The following is a 7,062-nucleotide window of genomic DNA, read 5'->3' as shown; positions in this document are numbered from 1 at the left end:
ATATTTGCTCTTTGTATGTGTTCTCAAAGTGTCTTTTAAAGATGTTTCCCCTTCGAAGTGGGATCCAATTAAACCCCATGCATTGTATTTGGTATATCTCTTGCCTCTTTTAATCAAGAAGAGTCTTTCTCCTTTAAACAAAAAACTTTCGGAGGGACCATACTAGTTATCTGACAGATTTGGAGCGTCCTACGTTTTGGATTCATCCAACGGTTTCCGCTTGATGTCTTAAAACTTGCTCTGCTATCCTCCTGTATCTACTAAAAACCGCATAGCCAGGTCCAGAGATGGCCCCGTACACAGTCTCTCTCTGTTAAGTTGTCTAGAGAACATCTTTAGCATCTTTAGTCCCTTAGTCTTCCTCCTGGTTATTGGGGGGGGGGGGGTCTGTCATTTTGCCTGTACCTTAAAGACTTTTAGCCAGCAATGAAAAGACAGGCAAGTGTTGGCAAGGATGTAGAGAACTGGAAACCCATATACACTGCTGGTGGTGATGCAAAATGGTGCAGCCACTTTGGAAAATCATTTAGCTGTTTCTTAAAAAGTTAAACAAGTTTACCATATACCCCAGAAACTCCAGTTCTAAGTATCTACCCAAGAGAAATAAAAACATGTCCACACAAAGACCTGCACATGAGTGTTCACAGCTACAGTACTCATAATGCCCCCAGAGTAGAAGTGTATATTCAAAATAATTGAAACAGTCTCAAAGGGATACTGGTATGCCATGATCATAGCAGCATTATTCACAGTAGCTAATAGGTGGAAGCAGCTCCAGTGTTCTGTGACAGATGAATAGGAAAAAAAGATGCCGAGTCAGCTGTCTCCCCACTCCAACCCTGACCCGCACCCCTGTGCTAAGACGTGCCCAGTGCCTCCAGTTAGACGGGTCTATGACCAAAACTGCTTTGTCTTTTATAGGTCTTCTTTACTTTAGTTTTCAGCTTTCTCCAGTCTGCTGAACCAGCTGTCACTTATCCATTCCTTTTCTGACATCTAAAAGAGTACTGACATTTCTTTAGCTGTCATTTCCACTGCTGCTTTGGGTTAATGCCATTTTTATTGAGTTTGGGCCATAATTCTGCCAGTAAGCCCTGGTAGTTTCCAGAGCCCACCCCACACCCACATCACTAGTTGTGACCTCTAGAATTGTTGGGGGTCATGTAATGTGCTCTGCAACCAGCCCGCTCACAACGGCCTGGGAAACTTTACTGGCTGCATGGTTGGCTATATTGCCAGCAAGACCTGGACTTTGCTCTGCTCTTTCAGACCCAGGAGTGGTGGTTCCCCAGGGTTGCTGCATCATATCTTGCAAATTTCCTCAAACTTTTCCAATTTCCTTAAACTCTGCAATCACCTTTGCAAATAGTTCTTTCATCAAACTCTACTCAACTTGCCCAGTGTGCGTATGCCATCTGTTTTCTGCTTGGGTCCTGGGTGCTTCATTGGTTTACTTCCATATTTTGGTGGAACATCACATGAGGAGCTTCTTGAGAAAAAAAAAGGTATGTGAGAACATTTTTGAGACTTTGTGTACATCATGGTTGTCTAGACAATATCCATTGTACCCCAGATAACTAGTCAATACCAATAATGCTAATTCCACCTTCATTCCACTCCTGTGCCTGTGACTGGTTCAAAAATGAACATGGAATCCAGTCTAGGTAAGTAAGATGTAAGAGGAATTCTTCCGGGAGAGTTCTGGTGAAAGTTTTCTTGTTCTTAACAGAGAATCAAAAAAAAAAAAAAAAAAAAAGAAGAGGCATAGAACCAACTTCCTCTGGATACTAAGTTGTCTGGATATGGCATGTGGAACATCTGTGTTTATCTTGCTCTTGGCCGGGACATAAAATCCATAATAAAAATATGAGTGGAGGGACAAGAAGAACTCGCATCCCCAATGTCATTGTTGAGCCAGTGAACTCATGAGTCCTGCAGCCAGCTTACTTCTCTACTTGCTTTATGCTGGATAATTTTTTAAAAGTTATTTCTGTTTAGTCTTTTTTGCAGCAGTGTTTCTATATGTTGCAGCCAGAAGATTCATGGCATGTTAAACTTGTCTTTATTTTATCCTCAAACTTTAATGACAGTTTAGTTAGAAACAGAATCCTGGACTGAAAATTCTTTTCTGTCAGTATTGTTTTTTAGACAGACACTGAAGCCAGATGTCCAAGGTTCAAATCCTGGCTCATTCACTAGCTAGCCATGTCTCCAGACAGTAACCTGTGTGCCAAGTGTGGCTAGACTTAATTAAAAACACGAGATGCCTAGTTACACATAAATTATTTCTAATGGCCTATGACATGTACACTGAGATAAAAGAAAAATATTCCATGAAACATAATTAAACTAAAAATTAGTTACCCAAAATGTCAAAAGTATCTACATTACATGCCTCTTTAAGCATATTTCCATGATGATTTTGAGGCAGGAGACAGAATAGAAGCCCGAGACCCTGCAGCTGTCACCAGTCAGGATCCTGATTTCCGAGAATCACCTTGTGACGCCTGATGATCATTAGCATTGTGGTTTTCTGCCTGAGTGGGCAATCAAGGAGGATTGTAGGAACTTGCATGTGTAGAAGTTTAAGTAAAAACCCTACAAAGCCTGTAACTATTTAATAGAAGGAGCCATTCCCTAGCCAGAGATGGCCTGCTTCCATGTCTTGGGAGGTGTACTTTCCTTGATAAATTCCTCCCTTGCTATGCTTTATAATATCTGTATGTTCAGTCCAATTCTTTGTTCACAACCACCAATGGCCTGGACCCCCTCTCCATCTGCAACAATTTGGCTCTCCTTAATGGATACTTGTTTTATAGGATTTGTTTAGAATTCTTGCAGTAACTCATTACAGTAACTGTCTGAGTTCCATTGCATTGTAGCATGGAGCTTCCACGAGGATCACATCCAACTCACTTCATTCTTTTGCCTATTGAACATTCATCAGTGAACAAACACATTCCACATTACTATTAGGAGCCAATTTATTGAGCAGGTACTGGCATAAAAAGTTAACTCCGATGACTTCTTCCAAATTTGATTTGTTAAAATACAGTATCATCTTTCATGGTATAAATGGCTTCCCATTCTTCAGGATTGCATTGAATCTCCTGATCAATGACTTTTTAAAATGTCCACTGACAGAAAGAAGAAAGGAAAGAAAAGAAAGAAGAAAGAAAGACAGAAAAGAAAAGAAAGAAGAAAGAAAGAAAGAAAGAAAGAAAACTGTTATCAACTTCCAGTCCCTTCTTTAACACTACACATGAAAATTTCACTTGCTCCCTTGCTGGGAGGAGAATTTAGTAACTCTGTGTAGGAGAACAGAGTTCTTCAAAGGATGAAAGCATTTCAATAGATAGTCATGGCAATTGGCATAACAATTATCTACCTCAAAGTGGGAATTTCTGTACCTGTTTATAATGTTTTCCCTTTTAAGAAAGCCTTACCGTTTAAATGGATAAGTATTTTGCCAATATTTTTCTTAATGCATACTAAAAATTCCTTTAGTCAATGGAGTTCTATAATCAAGCTGTTTGCCCTTTCAACAATATTATCCTAGTGCCAAGAAATATTGAAAATTGTGAACAAGAAATAAGTAGGCTTCATGCAATAGATTACTGGAGCTTTTTCTTTAGCATTTAACCATTATTTCAGTGCTTCAAACAAACCTACATTCTCACAAATGCATTCGTGAAGCAAGCCATTGGGATTTTGAGCACTAGAGGACTGAAGAACACTGAGAGGCAACAGTGTCAGATATGCAAGCCCCACCCCCCCCCCCCCCCCCCCCCCCCCGCCGCTGCCACCCATACTCAGAATTTCTAAAAGAACTCATGGGACTCAGCATATAGTTGCGTTCAATACTAAGACTTATTACAGAGACTTAGTGAGGATACAGAGCCAGGCTGTAAGGAGAAAAGATGCCAGGAGAGCCCAGCAGAATCAAGGTGCAGGCTTCCTCAGGTCCTCCTCCATGGGCGTCAGCGCACAGAAGGCTCTCTTCCCCTGCCAACACGGATGCCACATTTCTGCCCTGAGAAGACATCTCAGTGCCTAAAGAGTTTTTGTTTTGTTTTGTTTTGAATGCATTTTTAATTTTAGAATAGTTTCAGATTTACAGAAAATTGTGAAGATAATAGAAAGTCCCCATAATAGCCATTTTTCTGTATTATCATTTTTGGTTAAGATGGTAATGAATTAATATTGATATTATTACCTAGAGCCCACACCATATTCTAATGTCCTTAATTATCATCTAATGTCCTATTTCGGTTCAAGGATCACCACCCAGCATTGTATTTCGTTATCCTGTCTCTGCAGGCCTTCTAGATCGTGAGGGTCTCTCAGACTTTGCTTGTGCATTAATCCAAAATTACTTTTAATTAGTTGTGGTCACTTTCTGTGCTTGGGACTTTAAATACATGCTTTTACTTGTTGGCCTCCTCTTTTGGTCTTCCCTCACCTAAACCTGCAGGAGAGACCATAAAGAATTGCCCAGATTTTTATTTGAGGGGGGGTGGGTAGAGATATGATTTTCAGCTAGTGTTGCTATTTAAGTGATGTAAGCACCAATCACTGGAAAGAGAAAAAAGCTCTAATTGCTAAAATCATGTAATATATTGAAAAAAGCTGAAAACAAGGCATTTAGGGTATTCTGACAAGGTCAACGTAGACTCCAGGATGACATTGTTAAATCTAGATATGTTCTGCATATATAGGACATCTGGCAAGACTATCTTGGGGTTACCATCCCAAGACCCTTTTCTGGCCCAGGCGAGGCTTGCCCTAACCCTGAACCTAGGCAACCTAGGGTGCAGGTGTGGGCACCTGGCTGGTCCTGCCACCCCCTGGGCCTCCACTTAAGGGAGTCTCCTTCCTCTTCTCTGAATTTTCTGGCCCTGGAGTGAAACTTGCTGGCATGGCACCAATAAGCTTTCAATATTTTCCGTTCCTGGCTGTTACACAACATTTCACCTCAAGAATGCATCCTTCTCCTCACCAAAGGACACGCCTTTCCCGTGAGAGGCACCGGGAGCTGGGTGAGAGGGGGTGACTTGAGAGTTCTGGGCTTGGAAGAGCCCCAGCCCAGTGCTGCAGGGAAAGAGGTGACAGAAATGTCTTCACAGCCAGAGGACACTAGCTCCCTGGCCAGCCTGAGGTTCCACCGAAGCCTCGACCCAGCGCAGGCGGAAGCCGCCTGCTCGCTCCATCTGGGACTCCAGTCCCACCCCTTCCACTTGTCCTCTGACCTTGGCCAAGTGTCTTTACCTCTCTGAGCCCCAATGTCGCTGCCTGCACCGTGGGGATAGCGACAGTGCCTGTCTTTCAAGGTCCAAGTGAGGCTCGAATGCTGCGCTTTCAGGTCCCCTGGGGAGCTCTGAGACACAGCCCTGTGTGTGTGAGACACAGAGGTGCCCACTTCATTGGTGCGGGCTGCAGCCTGGACCTGCTGTTTTTAAAAGCTCACAGGTGATGCTCACTTGCAGCCACAGCTGAGAACCACTTGTTCTGATGGGAAAGCACTTTCTAAGGGGACTTCTGACAGGTGCCAACTGCTGGTTTGATGAGCTAAGGCAGCACACCACCCATTTTCCAGAAGACACGACCCCACAGATGCCTGAACCCCACTGGCAGGGTGGGGGGAAAACACTTAGAAAAGGCAGGTGCGCTCTGTGACCTGAGAATTTTCAAGCCCGCCCTCACACAGACAGATGCCTCTGAGCCACCACCCTGTCCCAGGCCAGGACCGGGCAAACCTGCCCTGGTGACGCTTCTGCTGGGCAGGCCAGAGCCTCCTCAGAGGGACCCAGGCCTGTGGCTGAGTGACAGCCTTCCAGGCCCAGACACAGGCCCTAAGCCCGGAGAGTGGGACTAGGAGGTCAAGGCCACCCTGCTCCCATCACCCCCTCACAGCCTGTTAGCGTAAAGGGCAGAGGTCACCAGAGATTTAAACAAGGACAGAGCCAGTTGCCCTGTGCAGGCAGACGGAGGCCATTGGGAGCCTGGTTGGAAGAGTGGCATCTGCTTTCTTCATGCTGAGGAGAGAGGATCTGCGGGAGGTTCCACAGCCCAGAGGAAAAAAACAGCTGAGAGGCAGGCGCCTGGGGAAAGAGAGGGGAGAGCACATGGCCTCTCCCAGTGACAATAGTGTCCGCCCCAGGGCCATGCCCACAGTTAGCAGGGTCTTGGACAAAAGAGGGGAGGACAGGTTCTCCCTAGCGGCAGCCCAGCCCTACCTGGGGAGCTTCCACCAAAGGCCAGGCCCCAGTGGAGGCCAGAGCCCTCCAGGCCTGAGCTTCTCCAACAGGGCAGTGTTACAGGGTGGTGGGGGACTAGAGCCCCCATGGGAGACTCTGGCCATGGGAGGTGGCTGGCTTTCTGCAGGTGAGTTGTGGTTGAAACAGGCACTCATAGGAGACATAGTTCTTCTGGGATTTACTCACAGCGCTGTGCCCCAGGCTCCTGGCCAGGAGTGTAGTGCCAGGGCTTCAAACCCTTATGAGGTATAAATTGTGGTTATGAGTTCTCAAGGGTTATTTTCTCTTTCCAAGAATACGCAATTTAAGATGGGCACTTTGCTGTCTGTTGGAAAGTGGTGGTGCTTCTATCTGGTTTATCTACTCACTGAGGGTGTGATCTTTCATGGTCCCAATATTATGATGGGTAGTGTAACTGAGCAAACCAGGGCTTGCCCATGTGGCTCCTTGATGCATGACCCAAAATAGAGTTGGTGGAAACAGGTTTTTATTTACAGGATTCCAACCTTGGGGGGCTGAGAGCACTCCTGCTCAGAGTCCTGCTGTCCCACAACCCAGTATTTCCCTTGCTTTCCAAAAGGCTATAAGCCAGGACTGTGCCCAGAAGTTCCCCATGTCCCTATCCGTTCTTAAGCCAGCTGTTGCAAATAGGTCTCCATCCCCTCTGGCAGGTTCTTTTGTGGGTTTCAGAGTCTCCATTCTCTTGCAACAGTTCTCTCCTTCAGGATCTGGGGTACGTTGTCCTCAGTCTCCACCTAAGGTTCAGGGGAACATGTGCCATGTTACACTGGATCATGGTGGAGTC

Source organism: Phyllostomus discolor, chromosome 1 (assembly GCF_004126475.2).
Source record: "Phyllostomus discolor isolate MPI-MPIP mPhyDis1 chromosome 1, mPhyDis1.pri.v3, whole genome shotgun sequence".
In the NCBI taxonomy this organism is placed as follows: domain Eukaryota; kingdom Metazoa; phylum Chordata; class Mammalia; order Chiroptera; family Phyllostomidae; genus Phyllostomus; species Phyllostomus discolor.
The sequence above is the reverse complement of the archived record's forward strand: the minus strand, read 5'-3'. Positions refer to the sequence as shown.